Genomic DNA, 20,613 nt, shown 5'->3' with positions numbered 1-20,613 from the left:
TAAGGGCTGGATCCATGACTCCAATTGTAGAATGCTTCTGAGAAGGCCTGAGTTCAAACCTCAGGACTACTAAAACAAAAGGGCAGAGGAGAGAGGTGTTATTCAGTAGCAAAGGGCTTGCCCAGAATGTGTAAGGCTCTGTGTAGCATCCCCAGCACCACAAATATATAAAACAAGAAAACAGGCTAGGAGTGTGGCTTAGTGGTAGATGCTTGCCTAGCATGCATAAGGCTCTGGGTTCAATTCCTTGGTATCCCTTTAAAAAAAACAACAGCCCAAGCCAGGGCTGGTGGCTCAAGCCTGTAATCCTAGCAACTCAGGAGGCTAAGATCTGAGAATTGTGGTTCAAAGCCAGCTGGGGCAGGAAAATCCATAAGACTCTTTTCTCCAATAAACCACTAGAAATCTGGAAGTGACCCTGTGGCTCAAGTGGTAGAGTGTTCACCTTGGGCTGAAGAGCACAGGGACAGTGCCCAAGCCTAGAGTTTAAGACCCATGACTGGGGCTGGGAAGGTGGCTCAGTGGTAAAGCGCTTGCCTTGCATGCCTGAGGCCCTGGGTTCGATTCCCCAGCACCATCTAAGCAAAAAGAAAAAAAGCCGGAAGTGGCGATGTGGCTCAAGTGGTAGAGCGCTAGCCTTGAGCTGAAGAGCTGAGGGACAGCGCCCAGGCCCAGAGTTCAGGCCCCACGACCGGACCCCCCCCCAAAAAAAAAGACCCATGTCTGGCAAAACAACAACACCCCCCAAAAACAAACAAACAAACAAAAAACACACCATCTACAATTGTTGGGTTTGGAGTGTTAAGTCAGGAGAAATAAGAATGTAGCTTGTATGTATGTGCTGCTTTTGTTTACTACACTGTTTTCCTATTATACCAACATTGTTTATTACCAGTCTCTTTTATCCTTATTTATTTATTTATTATTATTATTTTTTGGGTCCGATCGTGGGGCCTGAACTCTGGGCCTGGGCACTGTCCCTCAGCTCTTCAGCTCAAGGCTAGCGCTCTACCACTTGAGCCACATCGCCACTTCCAGCTTTTTTCTTTTTGCTTATGTGGTGCTGAGGAATCGAACCCAGGGCCTCAGGAATGCAAGGCAAGCACTCTACCACTGAGCCACCTTCCCAGCCCATATCCTTATTTATATTTTGATGCCAGTCCTGAGGTTTGAACTTTGGACTTGGGTGCTGTTCTTAAGCTTTTCCTACTCAAGGCTGGAGGTAAGAGTGTCAGGTCTTAGAGACTTTTTTTTTTTTGGTCAGTCATGGGGGCTGAAATCTAGGCTTGGGTACTGTCCCTCAGCTCTTCAGGCTAGCGCCTTACCACTTGAGCCACAATGCCACTTCTGGCTTTTTTCTGCTTATGTGTTGCTGAGGAATTGAACCCAGGGTCTCATGCATGCAAGGAAAGCACTCTACCACTGAGCTAACTTCCCAGCCCCTTTAGGGACTTTCTTGCCTGTGCTGCCTTGGAACCTCAGTCCTCAGATCTCAGCTTCCTGAATAGGATGAAAGGCATATGCCATCAACCCCTTGCCCCCATCTTCTTTGGTGCCAGTCCTGGGTCTTGAACTCAGAACTAGGGCACTGTCCCTGAAATTTTGTACTTAAGGCTAGTGCTCTAGCTCTAGTGCTCAAAATGTTAAGCGACAGCATTGTTTCCAGCTTTTTTGTAGTTAATTGGAGATAGAAGTCTCAGGTATCTTCCTGCCCCAGTTAGCTTTTTTTTTTTTTTTTTTTAATTGTGAAAATACACACAGAGGGGATACAATTACATGGGCAAGGTAATGAGTACATTTCTTATCAAGCATTGTTGCCTCCTCCTTTGTTTCCCCTTCCTATCTCCCAATCCCCCTCCCACCCCCCACCCCAAGTTAGCTTTGAACCACTATTCTCTTGTGATTTCCTGGTCTTCTATAGATAACATATCTAATCTCTATATACAAAAAATAAATGATGCTGAGGCTCATGCCTGCAATTCTAGCTACTCAGGAGGCTGAGATCTGAGGATTGTGGTTCAAAGCCAGCCCAGATAGGAAAGTCCATGGGATTATTTATCTCTAAGCACCAGAAAACTGGAGGTGGAGCTGTCACTCAAAGACATGTAGAGTCCCAGCCTTGATTGAAAGAGCTTAGGGACGGTGGCCAGGCCCTAAATTCAAGCCCTATGACTGACACCCCCCCCCTCAAAAAAACAATTAGGGAACAAGCTAGGTGTAAGTGGCTCATACCTATAATCACTCAGGGGGGTGAGATCTGGGGATTAGGGATTGAAGCCAGCCTGGGCAGGCCATTTTTTTTTTGGTCCTGGGGCTTGAACTCTGGGCCTGGGCACTGTCCCTCAGCTCTTCAGCTCAAGGCTAGCGCTCTACCACTTGAGCCACAGCGCCACTTCCGGCTTTTTTCTTTTGGGCCTCATATATTCAAGGCAAGCGCTCTACCACTGAGCCACCTTCGCAGCCCAAGGCAAGCAAATTCTTGTGACTCTTTATGTCCAATTAATCTCCAAAGAACCAGAGTGAAGCTGTGGCTCAAGCAAAGCTAGTCTTGAACACTAAAGCTCAGGGACAGTTCCAGGGCCCTAAGTATAAACCTTAGGACTGGTGCATACACATATATGCGCCAGTGCGCATGCGCGAGCACACACACACACACACACACACACACACACACACACACACACACACACACACACACACACACACACACACACACACAGAACAGCACTTACTATGGTAACTGAAATTTGTGTTTTCATTTATTTATACAAATGGACATTTCAACATCCCCAAATACCACATAATTGGAAAGCATAGTATCAGACTATAAAATTAGCAACTAAACCTATTTAATAGCACCTACCAAAAACTGCTTCAGCCATAAAGCCAGAGAGTACAGACTTACTTCCATGAGGCTCAGAAGCTGATAATATAACAATAACCTTAACTGTAACAATCATTAAACCACTGACTGAAAGCTTATTATGGCCCAAGTACCATGCCCAACCCCTTACATTTTTTAGCCCACTTAGTCCTGACAACAACCAGCAAGGTGTATTATTATCTTCATTTTAAAGGTCATGGAACTGGGGCTTAAGGAAGTTAAATAACTTGCGGAAGGTTAAAGAGGTCAAATATCTAGTGGGATTTTTATTGTCCATTATGAAATTAGAAAATGTTTCCTTATTCTCTTTGCAGCCAGCTTTACAAGATGGTGATTACTTTGATTACTGAATCTGAAAACAGAAAGGACTTCTGTTAGTTATGAACCTTAATAATGGTGACTTTTGTTGTTGTTGTTGTTGTTGGTCCTGGGGCGTGGACTCAAGGCCTGGGTACTGTCCTGAGCTTTTTCACACAAGGCTAGTGCTCTACCACTTTGAGCCATAGCGTCACTTCCAGTTTTCTGGTGGTTATTTGGAGATAAAGACTCACGGATTTTACTGTTCAGGCTGGCTTTGAACGCTGATCCTCAGATTTCAGCTTCCTGAGTTGCTAGGATTACAGGTGTGAGCTACCAGCACCCAGAATTTGTTTTTTTTCCAGTCCTGGGGCTTGAACTCTGGGACTGGGCACTGTCCCTGAACTTTTTTTTTTTTTTTTGATTGGTCTTGAACTCTGGCCTGGGCACTGTCCCTCGGCTCTTCAGGTCAAGGCGAGCGCTCTACCACTTGAGCTTCAGCGCCACTTCTGGTTTTCTGGTGGTTTATTGGAGATAAGAGTTTCATGGCCGGGCGCTGGTGGCTCACGCCTGTAATCCTAGCTACTCAGGAGGCTGAGATCTGAGGATCGCGGTTCAAAGCCAGCCCGGGGAAGGAAAGACTGTGAGACTCCTATCTCCAATAAACCACCAGAAAACCGGAAGTGGTGCTGTAGCTCAAGTGGTAGAGCGCTAGCCTTGAGCTAAAGAACTGAGGGACAGCACTCAGGCCCAGAGTTCAAGCCCCATGACCGACCAAAGAAAAAAAAAAAAGAGTTTCATGGACTTTCCTGCCCAGGCTGGCTTTGAATTGTGATCCTCAGATCTCAGCCTCCTGAGTAGCTAGGATTACAGGCATGAGCAAGGAGTGCCAGCTTTTGTCCCTGAACCCTTTTGCTCAAGGCTAGTGCTCAACCACTTTGAGCCACAGCTCCATTCCCCATTTTCTGATGAATAAGTATCTTACAGACTTTCCTATCTGGTCTGGCTTTGAAATACGATCCTCAGATCTCAGCCCGTGTGTGTGTGTGTGTGTGTGTGTGTGTGTGTGTGTGTGTGTGTGTGTGTGTGTGTGTGTGTGTGTGTGTGTGTGTGTGTGTGTGTGTGTGTGTGTGTGTGTGTGTGTGTGTGTGTGTGTGTGTGTGTGTGTGTGTGTGTGTGTGTGTGTGTATTTTTTATTATAAACTACTGTGGTCATAAATGGAAAAGCTGTAACTATTTTGCTTTAAGTGATCTGACTGCTTCTTTGTTCCCTAATTTTAAAAGCCTCTTTCTGTCCTGTTGAAAGGCAGTGTTGGGATCCAGGCATCCCCTGAAGGAGTTGCACATTTACCCACTCCACAGCTGAGCTTTAATTAGACATAGTGTTCCTGACCACGTTGATTTTGATAGATAGAAACTAAAGCTATCTAAATTATATATACAAAAGCAGTTTTTACTGAATTTCTTATATTGTAAAAATTCAGTTTTCACATGATTGGATATAAAAGGAAGCATAAATTAGCTTTCCCATTTCATAGCATTGCAGCCCAGTGTATATTATTCTTGTTGGAATTCTATGTCAGAAAGGTAAATAGCAAGAACCCCTTTGACTTTAGATCTGTTGGGTCATAGTTCAATACCGTATGTTAGTTCAAACTATTCCTAAAAGGAACCATTGGATGTAGAAATTATAATCTGAATAGATGTTCCAAAGAGAAAATGAGTACTTTATTTCAAATAGACAGTGAATTATTTTGAGCTATGTTCTATCCTTTAATTATTCTATTATATACAGACCTTAACTCCTCCAGGGAAAAGCATATGGTTTAAGGACATCAATAAGCCTTTACAGAATATTAACAAACCAACAATAGATTCATGATTCACTCTGGATTCAAGCCAGGGTCTGTGAAAGAACTCAAAACATGGTATGCATTTCAAAAACTGGTAATCATCATTAAAAACCCCAAACTCCTCAGTCCCATAAATTACATATATTAAGTAGGACAGGAGTTTGTGACATGCCGAAGAAATTGATTGCCACTCTTTGAGAATAGTGGCTATTGGCGTTATCCTTTTTAAAGATTATTTTTTTTCTTTTAAACTTACAGCAGAGTTGTAGACTTGCTCCCTTTCTAAAATTCTCTTTGTAACTGTGGTTATGGTCTCTCCTTTATTCCTTCATGAGCCTTTTTAAAAATTGCTCTTTTCAAAGAAGCAGAACAATTAACCAAATCTGCCCTTTCTTTTCCTTAATCCAGCTTTTGTCAACACGTTATTAAAAAAAATGCGATATGGATTGTCCACCAGAATGGTTCGAACCCACTCCACTCCGCAGCCCCTAGAGAAATACATCCGCATCTTTAAATGACTGAAGAAAACAAAAACCCAATTAGGACCCTGGTAATAACAAGAGCTGGAGGACTCCCACCCATCCCACCCCGGGACTGGCCCGCTCCCCACGGCCCGTCCCGGGCGGGCCAGCCCAGCCGCTGCACTCGCCCCAGCGCCAGCTGAGGGACGTCGGGGCCGCTCCCGGTGCGCACAAAGACGCGGCCGGAGCGGGAAGCCACCCCCTGGGTGCTCAGCCGAGGCCGGAGGCGCGCGCCCTCCGACCCGGCACAGGCACTGCCGACGCCCGGCCTCTCCCGGGTCTTCCCCTCCGCGCCTATGAAAAAGAGGGGGGGGGGGGGGGGGGGGAGAAGAAGAGAAGCCACGCCTCCTTCCCCGCCCACCTCCTCCCACTGGCTTCCGCGCCGCTCACGTCACTCGCGCGCTCCCCAATGGCGAGGTGCGATACTGCGAGGTGGGCCGGGCCCGAGCGGGGAGTGGGCGGCGGGTCGGCGTACCCGCTCCGCCGCGGCTCCGCCACCATCGCGGAGGTGCCGCTGCTCCCGCAGACGCTCGCGAGCCGCCCCGCGCTCCGGAGCCTCGTTGTCCTCCCGCACGCCTCCCCGAGACGCTCGCCCCGCCGGGCCTGGGTCCCGCCTCCTCCTCCCCTCCTTTCCCCCCTCCTTCTCGCGCTCCCCACATTATCTCGCCTCATTTTCTTTCCTAGTTGAGGGGGAAAAAAAAAATCACCATCCTCCTCAGGGAGCCCCGGGAAAAACCCCCACAGGAAAGCCCGAAGCAGACATGGTCGTGGGCGCCCGCCGCTGAAGGCTTGGCCCGAGCGAGAGGAGGAGGAGGGAGCCTAGGTCGAGTCGCAGCCGGGGTCACGGCCGGGAAGCCCCCCGCCGCCCCTCCCCGCAGCCCGGCGCCCCGCGGCCTCCGCCCCGTCCCCGCCACTTTAGCCCCGGAGTCGGCCGCACGCCCCAAGCCTGGATGGTGTAGCGCCTCAGGGGAAGGTAAGTCCTCGGCCCCGCTGTGCGTGCGTGCGTGCGGGGCCGCTCGCTCGTCCACACCGCCGTCCTGGGCGCGGGGGGCCGGGCGGACCGAGGGCTCGGCCCCCGAAGCCGTCGCGCGTCCCGGCTCGTCCCCGAGAGACCTGGCGGCTGTGGGGGCCGCCGACGTGCTGGGCCGTCCCGCGAGCCCGGGCAGCGGGGTGGCGGCGAATAAAGGGCCAGGTGACCGAGCCCCTGTGTCCTCCGTGTCTCGGGGCCACCCTTGCTGTCTCCCGACTGCTGCTTCCATCTCTCCTTCAAACTCTTTCCTGCCCCCAAATAATTGGCTGAACTGTGTGTGTGTGGGGGGGGGGCAGGGAGGGGAGGAGAAGGAAGTCCAGGACTGAAGCCATCGATTGCTGGAATGTTTATGAATTAATTTGGGGGTCTTGGGGGCGGGTGGACTCGGATTAAAGTATCATTTTTCCCATTAGGGGAAGAGCCTTTCTTTGTGTTTTCAGTCTGTAGTTCTGGGTGTGATTACAAAATTAGGAATCTTCCCCCTCCCCGCCCCCCCCAACCACTTGGGTTAGAATTCTTACTATTAGGTTTTAGGTTTTCAGTTCTGCTGTCTGAGAGTGGCTTCTGTTTTTTTCTTTTTTCTTTTAAGGTTAATGAAAGAAGATAGTTTTATCTAGAATTGGGTGTGTGAATGTGTTGGGGGGAGTTTTGAAGGTTTACTTTGAAACTGGTTGCTTGCAAAGTTGTTGAAAGGGAAACAAAATGATTCATTGTTGGAATTGTCATTTTTCTCTGTCTCTTTTCCAAGGTTTGCTTACAATTTTTGCTGGATTACAGACTTCAAACACTGATTTAAGCAAAATGTGTCCTTGAGAAACTGGGTGCTTTAAATGTTTCAGTATGTGCTGCTATTTTAATATACATTTTTAGAAAGTAGTTTTGTAGAAATCCTGAAAATAGCCTTCTCCAAAGCAATTTTTTTAAACATAAAAAAGATAGTATAAAAAAGGTGAACTTGGTGAATTACAAAACATTCATTTAGTGTTAACACAAACTAGTGCAGCGTATGTTTAAATTTGGAGCATTTTTTAAATAATTGCTTTCTATTTAAAGGGAGATCTTTTTGTCTGCTGTACACTGATTTCTTTTAGTCTCAGTCTGTTGGGGGAGGGGTGAGAGAATGGATCCATACAATAATAAAATCATCTTTGGGTAGATATTTCCTTCCATGGATTTATTTGCTTGATGGTTTCCTCCCACTGTAAATTATGAACCAGTTTTGATTTTGATGGCCCAGTCTTGAGTGGAAGCTGGCTTCCAGATCTGTTGTTGAGGTAAAGGGAAAAGAGGCACACACAAACACACACACACACTCACACACACACAATGCCAGGCTGAGGGCTCATTGTTCTTTCCTACACACATTCATTCTCTCCCATATTTGGGACTAGGTTTCCACAGACAAACACAGCTCTTTTTGGGAGAGAGAAGATGGGGGAAGGGTGTGCTTTCCTTTTTCAGCTTTCTTTCTCCTATCTCATGTCTGGCCTTTTTTGCAACCTTGCAAGGCAGAAGAGTACATGGGAAACTAAATGACACTCAAACACACATTCAGACATTCTTCTGTCTCCCCCTTGCCCTCTTATAACCCTGTTTTCTGCTACTGTTTCTTTTCTTTTTTTGTATGTAAAGATAAACTCTTTATGTGGTGGCCTTACATTGGACTCTCAGTGCTTTCATGTTCCTCATTGCCCCTGACTTTGTTGGGAACAGTGAATTAATTGTCCACTTGGCTTACTGTAGTGAATGTCTTCTTTTCTGAGTAGAAATAGGTTGTCTCTTAAAATTATAAAGATTGTGTTTGAGGTTAGTATTTAGCAAAATGATTGTGTGTGTGTGTGTGTGTGTGTGTGTGTGTGTATGTGTGTGTGTGTGTATTAGTGATCTGATCGTTTGGTGGTCAGGTTGCTGCTGACTGTTGACCTATCAGTGTGGTGGTTGTTGTTTTTGTAAATAGGGATTTTAAGAAAGGATCTGTTTTTCTGTTTTGGGGGGCTAGCACAGAGGCTCTCAGAACACTCAACATTACTTAGAGTGCATTTAGGGTTATTCTAGCTCTGGGTCCGGATGAATGTTGGTGTGGATAAATGCTTGTAGGCTGCTGAATAGCACCTTCTACTGGTTAATTGCTTTGATGAATTCAGAGGAAGAGGTTGGGGGAGGGGATTAACGGCTGAGGTTTAATGATTTTCTTTGAAAGGCCTTTCTGCAAATGCCACTTCCACAGCTGCTAATGCAGCTGCCCTTTGACAGGCACGGTTGCATCACGGCTTTATTATGTTATTGGCTGTGTCTTGACATTAATTTGTTCTGTTATCAGAGGTATTTGCACATCGTGACTTCAAAGAACTCTTTCAAATAGATACTTTTCCATCTTTTATGAGAAATACAGTGTTTTGAAATAGTAAATTAAATAAGGGGCTTGTTTACATTCTAGGTATTGGAAACTGTGTGCACACACACACACACACACAACACACACACACACACACACACACGTATATATACCATAGCAGTCTTTCGAAAAGTTTTAATGCCATTAAAAAAATCAAACTTAGCTGGGTGCTGGTGGCTCATGCCTGTAATCCTAGCTACTCAGGAGACTGAGATCTGAGGATCGAGGTTCAAAGCCAGCCCCGACAGGAAAGACCATGAGACTCCTATCTCCAATAAACCACCAAAAAACCGGATGTGGCGCTGTAGCTCAAGTGGTAGAGCACTAGCCTTGAGCTGAAGAGCTGAGGGACAGCGCCCAGGCCCAGAGTTCAAGCCCCATGACTGACAAAAAAAGAAAAAAGAAAAAAAGAAAAACAACATATAGAAAGTCAAAGTCTAGCGCTGGATGCAGATTGTCTTCAGGAACCAGGTAGAGGGATGGGGGGAATTGGGTGGGAAATCTTAATAAAATCATCACTTCTACATATGTCGGTGTGTTTAATTGAAGTAATGTTTTCAGCAGTCATCAACATACATATAAATAGGTCTGATAGAATGGTTTGTGTATTATATACATATATATATATATATATTAAATAAGAGGCTAGAGAAAATTTGAGTATCGGAACACATTAGAAGAGGGCTGATGAGTTTGTGCTCTGTCTTCTAAACCAAGGTGCAGTTTCAGAGATACTTTTTTTGGAGGGGGGAGGGTGGTCAGTCCTGGGGCTTGAACTCAGGGCCTATGGGTGCCGTCTCTGAGCTTCTTTTCTTCAAAGCTAGCATTCTAGCACTTTATGTACTGGTACTTTCAGTTTTCTGGTGGTTAATTGGGGATGAGTCACACAAACTTTCTTGCTCAGGCTGGCTTTGAATTACTATCCTCAGATCTCAGCCTCCTGAGTAGTTAGGATGACAGGTATAAACCACTGGAGCCCAGCTCAGAGATACTCTTGATAAATGCCTGGAAGGTTTTGTTATCACAGTCTAACCTATCCCTATTATTTTAATGTAATGGACAGTTAGTGTGTACCTGTAAAATAAATATCATCTCTTCCAGACTGGTTACTCCTAGGAATGTGATTTCATTTTCCTTTTTGGCAGTAGTGGGCTTCTACTCAGGACCTGTGGGTTTGGTCCACTTGCTTGCTAAGCAGGTGCTCTGCCACTTGAGCTACATTTCTAGCCCTGCATTATGCCTGGAGATAGAGTGTCCAACTTTTCTTTTCAGGTTGGCTTTGAAATTTGATCTTCAAGCACTGAGCCTCCTGAACCGTAGGATTACTATTAGTAGGATTACTAATGAACCATCTGCATTGGGCTATTATGTAATTTCTTTTTTTTTTTTTTTTTTTTTTTTTTGTCTGTCATGGGGCTTGAACTCTGGGCCGGGGTGCTGTCCCTGTGCTCTTCAGCTCAAGGCGAGCGCTCTACCTGATCGGGCTGGCTTTGAACCGCTATCCTCAGATCTCAGCCTCCTGAGTAGCTAGGATTACAGGTGTGAGCCACTGGAGCCTGGCCTATTTTGTAATTTCTGATTCACCTTATTGCCAAAACTTGAAGTTTGGGCTGGGGTGTGGCTCATGTGATGTAGAGTATCTGACAAACTCAAGGCCCTGAGTTTGGACCCCAGTACCCTCACTCCCCAAAAAACAGAAGCATAATTTGTAAACGTGAGCATCTTTCTTAGTGGAGTACATCAATTCAAATGTATTATTTATTTACTTTTTGGTGGTTTTGGTGCTTGAACTTGGGGCCTGGGTGCTTGCTGTCCCTGGGCTAGTTTTGCTCAAGGCTAGTGCTCTACTACTGAGCCACAGCACCACTTCCAGTTTTCTGGTGAATAACTGGAGATGAGAGTCCACGGACTTTCCCTCCTGGGCTGGCTTTGAATCAGGCAGTTTCAATCCAACATTTGTTGCAGTATTTTTTTGTAAGGAAGCTAGAATAGTAATTGAGAACCCATTTCAGTTAAAACAGTAATCCAAATCAAGAAATAAAATTCCAATTTCTTGTTTCCTCCTCCTCCTTCTCATTCTCCTCCTTCCTCCTCTTTCTCTTCCTGCTTCTCCTCCTCCTCTTTCTCTTCCTGCTTCTCCTCCTCCTCCTTTTCTTCCTTCCACCACCTCCTCCTCCTCCTTCTCCTCCTCCTCTTCCTCTTCCTCCTCTTCCTCCTCTTCCTCCCCCTACCCCTCCTCCTCCTTCTTCTTAGTACTAGAGTTGGTAAACAAAGTTTTTTTTAAAAAAAATGCCTTGGTAGGCAGGCACTTATGGATTATGCTTGTAATCCTAGCTACCAAAAAGCCTGAAGCGGAACTGAGGCTCAAGTGACGGAACACTAGTCTTGAGCAAAAAAGCTCAGAGACAGCGTCAAGGCTCTGAGTTCAAGACCCAGGATTGGCACACACAAGACACAAAAAACCTCAATAATAACTGCTAAATCCTGCAATAATTGTATAGCAGGTGCCATTAAAAATACCCATATGGAAGTATATGATCTTTGTCTTTCTAAAAACATGTATGTGTTGAATATTATTATGGATTTTGTAAGCTTCCATTACTTAAAATTGGTTTTGAATCTTCTAACATCTTGTTTAAATCTCAGTAATCAAAAAAACATTACTAAGTAAAATGAATTGTATATACTAAGTTCTTTGGGGAATATTATGCTTTCCTACTAACTGCTTTTGGCAGCTACTTTTGCAGTTGATTTAAAGGTTAAGATAGCAGAAAATTCAGATGTTTAAGTGAGTCATTACTATGACCTAGCTGTGAACTTCATTACACACACACACACACACACACACACACACACACACACACACACACGCGCGCGCGCGCACCCCCTAAAACAATACACTATTGTTTTATAAAATCAGTTTCTGATAAAACTGTGCTCTGGTTGATTATAAAATTGTTTTTATTTTATTTAAGCCACCATTCTCTAGAAGTTATCTCAGCTAAGATTACAGATGTTAGCCACCACAGTCTAGCAGGAATTACTGGAGTTATATCTAAGTAATGGTTAATTATTAATAGTCTGATAATTATTCCAACTTTTTTTTTTTTTTGGTTGGTCATGGGGCTTGAACTCTGGGCCTGGGTGCTATCCCTCAGCTCTTCAGCTCAAGGCTAGCACTCTACCACTTGAGCTACAGTGCCACTTCCAGTTTTTCTGGTGGTTTATTGGAGATAGGAGTCTCTCGGTCTTTCCTGCCCAGGCTGGCTATGAACCATGATCCTCAGATCTCAGCCTCCTGAGTAGCTAGGATTACAGGCGTAAGCCACCAGCGCCCGGCAATTATTCCAACTTTGAGGCATTGCTTATCCAATTTAAGTGTGATTTTGTTGTCCCTTAGTTTTGTAGTTAGTTTGTTTCCTTTTTTTTGGGTCCAGTCGTGGGGTCTGAAATCTGGGTCTGGGCACTGTCCCTCAGCTCTTCAGCTCAAGGCTAGCGCTCTACCACTTGAGCCACAGCGCCACCTCCGTCTTTTTTCTTTTGCTTATATGGTGCTGAGGAATCGAACCCAGGGCCTCAGGCATGCAAGGCAAGTGCTCTACCACTGAACCACCTTCCCAACCCTGGTTAGTTTGTTTCTAAGAGCATTCTAGTGTTTCCAGATGAATAGAAAAATATGTATTTAAATGTATTATAAAACTATTAGATTGCTTATGCTTTTTTTTTTGGCTTGGGCCTGGGGGAGGACTGTACTGGAGTTGGAATGCGGTCTGTGCTTGCTATGCTGGTACCACTTGAGTCATCCCTATAGTACAGCCTTTTGTTGATTATGTTGGAAATGAAGCTGAGAACTTTTCTGCTGTAGTTGCCCTTGAACATTGATCCTCTATATCTCAGCCTCTTATTTATTTTTTTGTTTTGGTCGGTCATGGGGCTTGAACTCTGGGCTTGGGCGCTGTCCCTGTGCTCTTCAGCTCAAGGCGAGGGTTCTTGAGCCCCTTGAGCCCCTTGAGCCACAGCGCCACTTCCGGTTTTCTAGTGGTTTATTGGAGATAAGAGTCTCATGGACTTTCCTCCCAGGGCTGGCTTTGAATCATGACCCTCAGATCTCAGCCTCCTGAGTAGCTAGGATTACAGGCGTGAGCCACTGGTGCCCGACAATCTCAGCCTCTTGAACAGGTAGAATTACAGAGGAAGTCGTTGACTCCTAGTTTGTTCATGTCATTTTGTTTTTTATTTATTTTTATTTTTATTTTTGTCGGTTGTGGGTCTTGAACTCTGGGCTTGGGTACTGACCCTGAGCTCTTCAGCTCAGGCTAGCACTCTACCTCTTGAGCCACAGAGCCACTTCCGGCTTTTGCTGTTTATGTGGTGCTCAGGAATCGAACCTAGGGCTTCATGCATTCAAGGCAAGCACTCTACCACTGAGCCACCTTCCCAGCCCTGTTCATGTCATTTTAATGACTAGTCAATGATAATGATTTAAGTATCCCAAATATTAAATATATTTTATCTGTTTGGAGTTTGGTTTGGAATTGTGATTTTTTTTTTTCAGATCTGTAAGTTTCGGAATTGTGATTTGTATAACTAACTTGGTGTGCCAAGTAATAGAAGTTATAAGTCTTATCCTTACATTATGTAATTAGGTCAGATAATGTGTGTGTGTATGTGTATGTGTGCGCCTGTGTGCGCGTGTACATGCTGGTACTGAAGCTTGAACTCCAGGCCTCAAGCTTGCTCTTCCTACTCATGTCTTGCACTCTACCACTTCACCCATGCCTTCACTTCCAGCATTTTGCTGCTTATTTGGAGATAAGAGTTTCAAGGATTTGTCTTCCTGGGCTAACAATCCACAGATCTAGGCCTCCTGAGTAGGATTTTTATGTGTGTACCACTAGCACCTGGCCAGTCTTGAATTTTTGCATCTGAAGTTGAAGCCGTAGTCTTGCCCTATTTTTAAACTAGTTATCATGTGATTTTTAAAGAGCTTTGGGTAGGGTGTTTGAGTTTATAAAGAATAAAAATCTTCAAAGCCATTTGAAGTTTTGAGAAAACTTGGAAAGAAACTTGAAGAGCAATCTTCCCTGGAAGAACAGGAAGTGTGGTTTAACACGGCCTCATTAACACTGGAAAGCTACTGGGAATGTGGACCCCACCCAGGTAGTGTTTGCCTCCTCAGCAGAGTTTAGGCCAGACCCTAGTACCAGGGCTATGGGAAGCAGTAGAGACACCATTTTAAAGAGGCAGTGTGAACCTTGTTGGCTTGGTGTAACCTGAAAGAGAGCTGTGAGCTGGAATAGCTATGCAGTGTCTGTAGATGGAGCCCATGCTGGTGGAACCCCTCCCAACATGTCCTCAGCAGGGCATGTAGGTGCACATTTACTGGCGCCTCTTCATGACCCTGATTATTGACCCCCTTCGCTGGGCCCTCCGTGTGTGGTGCAAGCACATTTGGGGGGGGAGAGCAGGCAGGAATGCAGGCGTGTGTGTGCATGTGTGAACCGCCTGGAGCTGGACTGACTCTCTTGCTGACTAATGGGATGCAGGAGCCATGGCCATTGATTTAAACAGATGTTTGATGTGTGAAAACATCATTCAGGTACATTTTAGCTTGTTTTATTTTCTTGTGGTGTTGAGCATGAAACTTGGGGGCCTCATGCATGCTAGGCAAACCCTGTACTGGGTTGAGTTTGTCCTCCCCCACCTAGTTCTTGGAGGCTCCTGAAGCTCATAACTAGCGTTTCCTCTGCCCTCTCACACACTTCTCCCTCCCCTCTCCTTTTTTTCTGTGTAGTCCCAGAAGGTGACCGAAGGCATATCATCCTGTTATCCTGCTCTACCTGACAGGCCACTTTACAAGGTTGTTCAGACAGTCATGGAATGTAAGTGTTTTACATTCTGAAGGCAGATGGTCTTTTCCTGTGTGTGACATTGAACACCCAGGGCCGGCCTACCTGGTCTACTGTTAACTCAATTGTTCTGCTTTTGTTTCTGTCTTCAGCCTCCACTTCAATGTCCACGATAAGGACTCTGTGTTTTTAATGTTTTCCAAGAGAGATCTGATAGGTCATTAGTTATTAGCATCATTGATTCAGGTTGTGGGGTCAGACCACCTGACAAGCTGCCTGTCAGCTCTCCAGTTGCTACCTCTACTGCTGGATTCCCACCACCTCACACTCACTCCTCAGGGGGGCAGCTGAGAGAGTGGAGGAGGCACATATGAGTCCTATGGCCTCTGGAAATGAAATCTCCTCTCTTCTCATAGCCTGTCAAGGTTTTCCCTCTTCATTTCCCCTGACATCTGGTATGGATGTTGTGCTCTCTCTCTATTATTATAACATAATCATAATCATAATCATAACTAGTGGTCACATTTGATCTCTTTTTGGATGAGATTATTCTACTGTACTTGTCTACCCTTTCTTGTTCCCTTCTCTTTCCTTTTCCCTTCTTCTCCCCTTCCCCTTCCTTCTCTTCCTGTGCCAGTCATGGGGCTTGAACTCATGACCTAGGCACTGTCCCCGAGGATTCTTGGATTCTTTCTTTCTTTCTTCTTTTTTTTTTTTTGGGTCTGGTCATGGGGCCTGAAGTCTGGGCCTGGGCACTGTCCCTCAGCAATTCAGCTCAAGGCTAGCGCTCTACCACTTGAGCCACAGCGCCACTTCCAGCTTTTTTTTTTCTTTTTGCTTATGTGGTGTTGAGGAATCGAACCCAGGGCCTCAGGCATGCAAGGGAAGTGCTCTACCACTTAGCCAACTTCCCAGCCCCTTGGTTTGTTTATTTGTTTGTTTGTTTGTTTGTTTCTTTCTTTCTGCTCACGGCTAGCACTCTATGCTACAAAGTGACTGCTTTTTCCTCTTTGTACATGCTGCCTTGGAGTTATATCTGATTGTTCCATCCATTATCCTTTATTCTATATCTTAATCTGATCAGTCTGATCAGTGTTTTTATTTTCTTTCTTTTCTTTTGGTGCCAATGCAGGAGCTTAACGCCCAGGCTTTATGCTTGGCTTTTTCACCCAAGGTTGGTTCTCTACCATTTGAATCACAGTTTTACTTCTAGCTTTTTGTTAATTGGAGATAAGAATCTCAAAGATTTTCCTCTCTGGCTGGCTTTGAACCTTACTCCTCAGATCTCAGCCTCCTGAGTAACTAGGTGTGAGCCACCAGCTCCCCCCCACCCCACTTTATACTACCTGTGTTCATTCTAGTTTGAAGCACTTAATTTTTGGAAAACTGCAGTCAATTGCTAAGTTCTTGCAAGGCTCTTTCAACAGATCATTAGGTTAAATTGTACAGATCTGTGAGGTTTTCCACAGCTTTCTAGAAATTAGTATTTATACTACCGTTTACCTATATCTGTTAGAAGACTGTTTTAGAGCTATATCACTTATTGCTGTATACAGACTCCCTAAAACATGAAGTCAGTTATTTTGGGTCAGTTATTTGGGAGTAGCTTAACTGAAGCTGTTCTGGCTCTGTAGTTTCTCCTGAGATTGAAGTCAGGATGTTCCCTGAGCTGCAGTCATCTGAAGGCTGGCAGCCTCCTGGAATTTGCCTTCAGTCTTACTCTCTTGGCTGTGTGCAGAAGTCTGTTACTGGTTATGTGACCTCTTCATGGGCTTACTCAGATGGTTCTATAACATGGCATTTGACTTCCTACACAGGTTGTGTGTGTGTGTGTGTGTGTGTGTGTGTGTGTGTGTGTGTGTGTGTGTGTGTGTGTGTGTGTGTGTGTGTGTGTGTGTGTGTGTGTGTGTGTGTGTGTGTGTGTGGTGCGGAGGAGGGAGACGCAGGAGGAGACAGATGGAGGCAGAGGGAGTCTTCATGGTTTTTATGACTTAGTCTCAGAAGTTAGGTATCATCACTTTCACCATATTGTATTAGAATCAACTCATTAGTTAGAATCTAGCTCCTACTCTAAGGAAGGGGAATTAACTTCCACCTCTTTTTTTTTTTTTTTTTTTTTTTTTTAAATTGTATTTTATTTTATTTGAGAACATACTGTACAAAGGGGCTACAATTACATGGGCAGGATAATGGATACATTTCTTACCAAGCATTGCAGCCTCCTCCTTTGTTTACCCTTCACTTCCCTTCCCCGCCTCCCCCCTCCCCCCAACTTCCACCTCTTGATGGGAGGTATATCAAGGAATTTGTAAGTTAATTTTTTTTTTTTTTTTTTTTTTTTTTTTTTTTTTTTTTGGGTCCGGTCATGGGGCCTGAACTCTGGGCCTGGGCGCTGTCCCTCAGCTCTTCAGCTCAAGGCTAGCACTCTACCACTTGAGCCACAGCGCCACTTCCGGCTTTTTTCTTTTTGCTTATGTGGTGCTGAGGAATTGAACCCAGGGCCTTGAGCATGCAAGACGAGTGCTCTACCACTGAGCCACCTTCCTAGACCTTGTAAGTTAATTTTTTTTTTTTTTTTTTTTTGGGTCCAGTCGTGGGCCTGAACTCTGGGCCTGGGCACTGTCCCTCAGCTCTTCAGCTCAAGGCTAGCACTCTACCATTTGAGCCACAGCGCCACTTCCAGCTTTTTTCTTTTTGCTTATGTGGTGCTGAGGAATCGAACCCAGGGCCTCATGCATGCAAGGCAAGCGCTCTACCACTGAGCCACCTTCCCAGCCCTGTAAGTTAATTTTTAACCTACCACTAGATTCAAAGGATAGAGAGATGGCAGAACGAGACCTGCTTTTTCTTGTGCTTAATTATCTTCAAGCATTGCCTTACATTGATTGGAGGTTTGTTGCTGGTTCTTACAGCGAACCTCACATTATTCATCTTCTTTCTCTGCCCTTGGTGGGATACTAAGCATTTCCTACTTTCTTCCAGTTCTTACCTCAGATTTAATCTTTCATTTAAAATGCTGTTAAGGGGCTGGCAGATGCCTGAGTTGTAACCCCAGTACAGCTCAGAAAAACAAAAACAAAAATGTCCTTGAAATTCTCTTTTGGTTTTTTGCCTTTTTTTTTGGTTAGTCGTGGGGCTTGAACTTGGGGCCTGGGTGCTATCCTTGAGCTCTTTGGCTCAAGGCAAATGCTCTACCACTTAGAGTCACAGTTTGAGCCACTTCTGGTTCTCTGGTGGTTAACTGGAGATGAGTCTCACAGCCTTTCCTCCCTGGGCTGGCTTTGAACCTCAATCCTCAGATGTCAGCCTCCCAAGTAGCTAGGATCACAGGCTTCAGCCACCAGTACCTGGCTTGTCATTCTTATTTTTGCTTTTTAAGAAATAATTTTTGGGGGCTGGGAAGGTGGCTCAGTGGTAGAGTGCTTGCCTCGCATGCATGAGGCCCAGGGTTTGATTCTTCAGTACCATATAAGCAGAAAAAATAATTTTCAAAAATCCAAGGTCAGGGCTGGGAGGTGGCTCAGTGGTAAAGTGCTTGGCTTGCATGCATGAGGCCCTGGTTTCGATTCTTCAGCACCACATAAGCAGAAAAAGCCAGAAGTGGTGCTGTGACTCAAGTGGTAGAGGGCTAACCTTGAGCTGAAGAGTGGAGGGACAGTGCCCAGGCCCAGAGTTCAGGCCCACAACCAACAAAAAACCTCCCAAAACAAACAAACAATCCAAGGTCATAGAACCATTTGCCTAGTATGTGTAACATCATGGTTTTGATTACTAGCATCATAAAGAAAAAGATGGGTTAGAGGCATGGCTCAGTTGGTAGAGCACCAACCAGTGAATGAAACCATCAGTTACTGAGTTTGAGTCCTAGTCTTGGACAAAATAAAGGAAAGTGTTTATTTTGACCCTTGTAAAGTTGAAGTTGAATGGAGTAATATTTAGTGAGTGAGTAGATGTAATATTCTTTTTTTTTTTTTTTGTCATGGGGTTTGAACTCTAGGCCTGGGCGCTGTCCCTCAGCTCTTCAGCTCAAGGCTAGCGCTCTACCACTTGAGCCACAGTACCACTTTTAGTTTTCTGGTTGTTTATTGAAGATAAGAGTCGCTTTCCTTCTATAGGCTGGCTTTGAACTGCGATCCTCAGATCTCAGCCTCCTGAGTAGCGAGGATTACAGGTGTGAGCTGCTGGCGCCTGGCTGTAATATTATAATTTTACCTTGAAAAACTGAAAGGAGAACTGTGGCTCAAGTGGTAGGTAGAGTGCTAGCTTTGAACAGAAAAGCTCAAGGACAGCCCAGGTCCTGGATTCAAAAACTCAGACCAGCATGAGAAAAGAAAAGGAAATATTTATACTAAGACTTTACTAATGGGCTGGGAAGGTGGCTCAGTGGTAGAGCACTTGCCTTGCATGCTTGAGGCCCTGGGTTCGATTCCTCAACACCACATAAGCAAAAAGAAAAAGCTGAAAGTGGTGCTGTGGCTTAAGTGGTAGAGCGCTAGCCTCGAGCTGAAGAGCTGAGGGACAGTGCCCAGGCCCAGAGTTCAGGCCCCACAACTGGACAAAAAAAAAGACTTTACTAACATTTATCATGACTCATAAGAAATATCTTTATTAAAACATGCATTTTGGTTTTTTTTGTCCCTTGTGGGGCCTGAACTCTGGGCCTGGGCGCTGTCCCTCAGCTCTTCAGCTCAAGGTTAGCGCTCTACCACTTGAGCTACAGTGCCATTTGTGGCATTTTCTGCTTATGTGGTGCTGAGGAATTGAATCCGGGGCCTTATGCATGTAAGGCAAGCACTCTACCACTGAACCACCTTCCTAGCCCCACATACATGGTTTTTTAGCAGTTTATTTGGCAGTTGTTTTGAATGGCGTAATGAACTTAATTTTTTCATAGACTAGTGATAATTTTAAGGTCTTTGTAGAATCTTTAAACAGCTTTGTTTTAGCATAAAACATTAGTAATGGGTTATATGTATGCTCAGAGTAAGTGTTGTAATTTTTAAAATAATGAACGAATGAACGATAGCTTTTCTTTTTTTTTTTTTTTTTTTTTTTTTTTTTGGTCCGGTCATGGGGCCTGAACTCTGGGCCTAGGCGCTGTCCCTCAGCTGTTCAGCTCAAGGTTAGCGCTCTATCACTTGAGCCACAACACCACTTCCAGCTTTTTTTTTTTTTTTTTTTTTTTTGTTGGTCATGGGCCTTGAACTCTGGGCCTGAGCGCTGTCCCTCAGCTCTTCAGCTCAAGGCGAGCGCTCAACCACTTGAGCTACAGCGCCACTTCCGGTTTTCTGGTGGTTTATTGGAGATAAGAGTCTCACGGTCTCTCCTGCCCGGGCTGGCTTTGAACCGCGATTCTCAGATCTCAGCCTCCTGAGTAGCTAGGATTACAGGCGTGAGCCACCAGCGCCCGGCACTTCCAGCTTTTTCTGTGTATGTGGTACTGAGGAATTGAACCCAGGGCTTCATGCATGCTACAAGTATTCTACCATTAATCCATATTCCCAGTCCCAATATTTTCGTTTTTAAGAAAATTTTATTATCCTCATACTACAATTGACAAAACCTTCAACGAATAAAATGTTGAATGAATGAAAGTGTTAAGGGTCTGGGATTAATGGTAAATGGTACTCGTATACCTAACATAAGCTCTGAATTTGATCCCACATAAAATAAAGTACATCCTCCCTGCAATGTGTTAATAGTGCATATCCTTGATTTACTTTGTATTCCTCTACAGTTTGAAAATCCTTGAGGAAGCAGGTTTTTTTTTTTTTTTTGGGTCCG

The 20,613-nt window shown here is 44.9% G+C and overlaps 1 protein-coding gene across 2 annotated transcripts in view; it reads left to right on the top strand.

The window, feature by feature from the left end:
* The first annotated feature begins 6,091 nt into the window (after positions 1-6,091).
* Rere (arginine-glutamic acid dipeptide repeats) overlaps positions 6,092-20,613 on the top strand; it is a 402,127-nt gene continuing 387,605 nt past the window's right edge. The window contains exon 1 of one of the 2 annotated variants that reach the window (XM_070037277.1): positions 6,092-6,528. The gene's annotated coding sequence lies outside the window, so the exon portion shown is untranslated. The remainder of the gene's footprint in view (positions 6,529-20,613) is intronic. The other variant, XM_070037278.1, reaches the window with a different exon arrangement.

Source organism: Dipodomys merriami, unplaced genomic scaffold, assembly GCF_024711535.1.
Source record: "Dipodomys merriami isolate MVZ:Mamm:240054 unplaced genomic scaffold, mDipMer1.0.p SCAF_28, whole genome shotgun sequence".
NCBI lineage: Eukaryota > Metazoa > Chordata > Mammalia > Rodentia > Heteromyidae > Dipodomys > Dipodomys merriami.
Note: the sequence above shows the minus strand (reverse complement) of the source record. Positions and strands in the feature narration are given on the sequence as shown.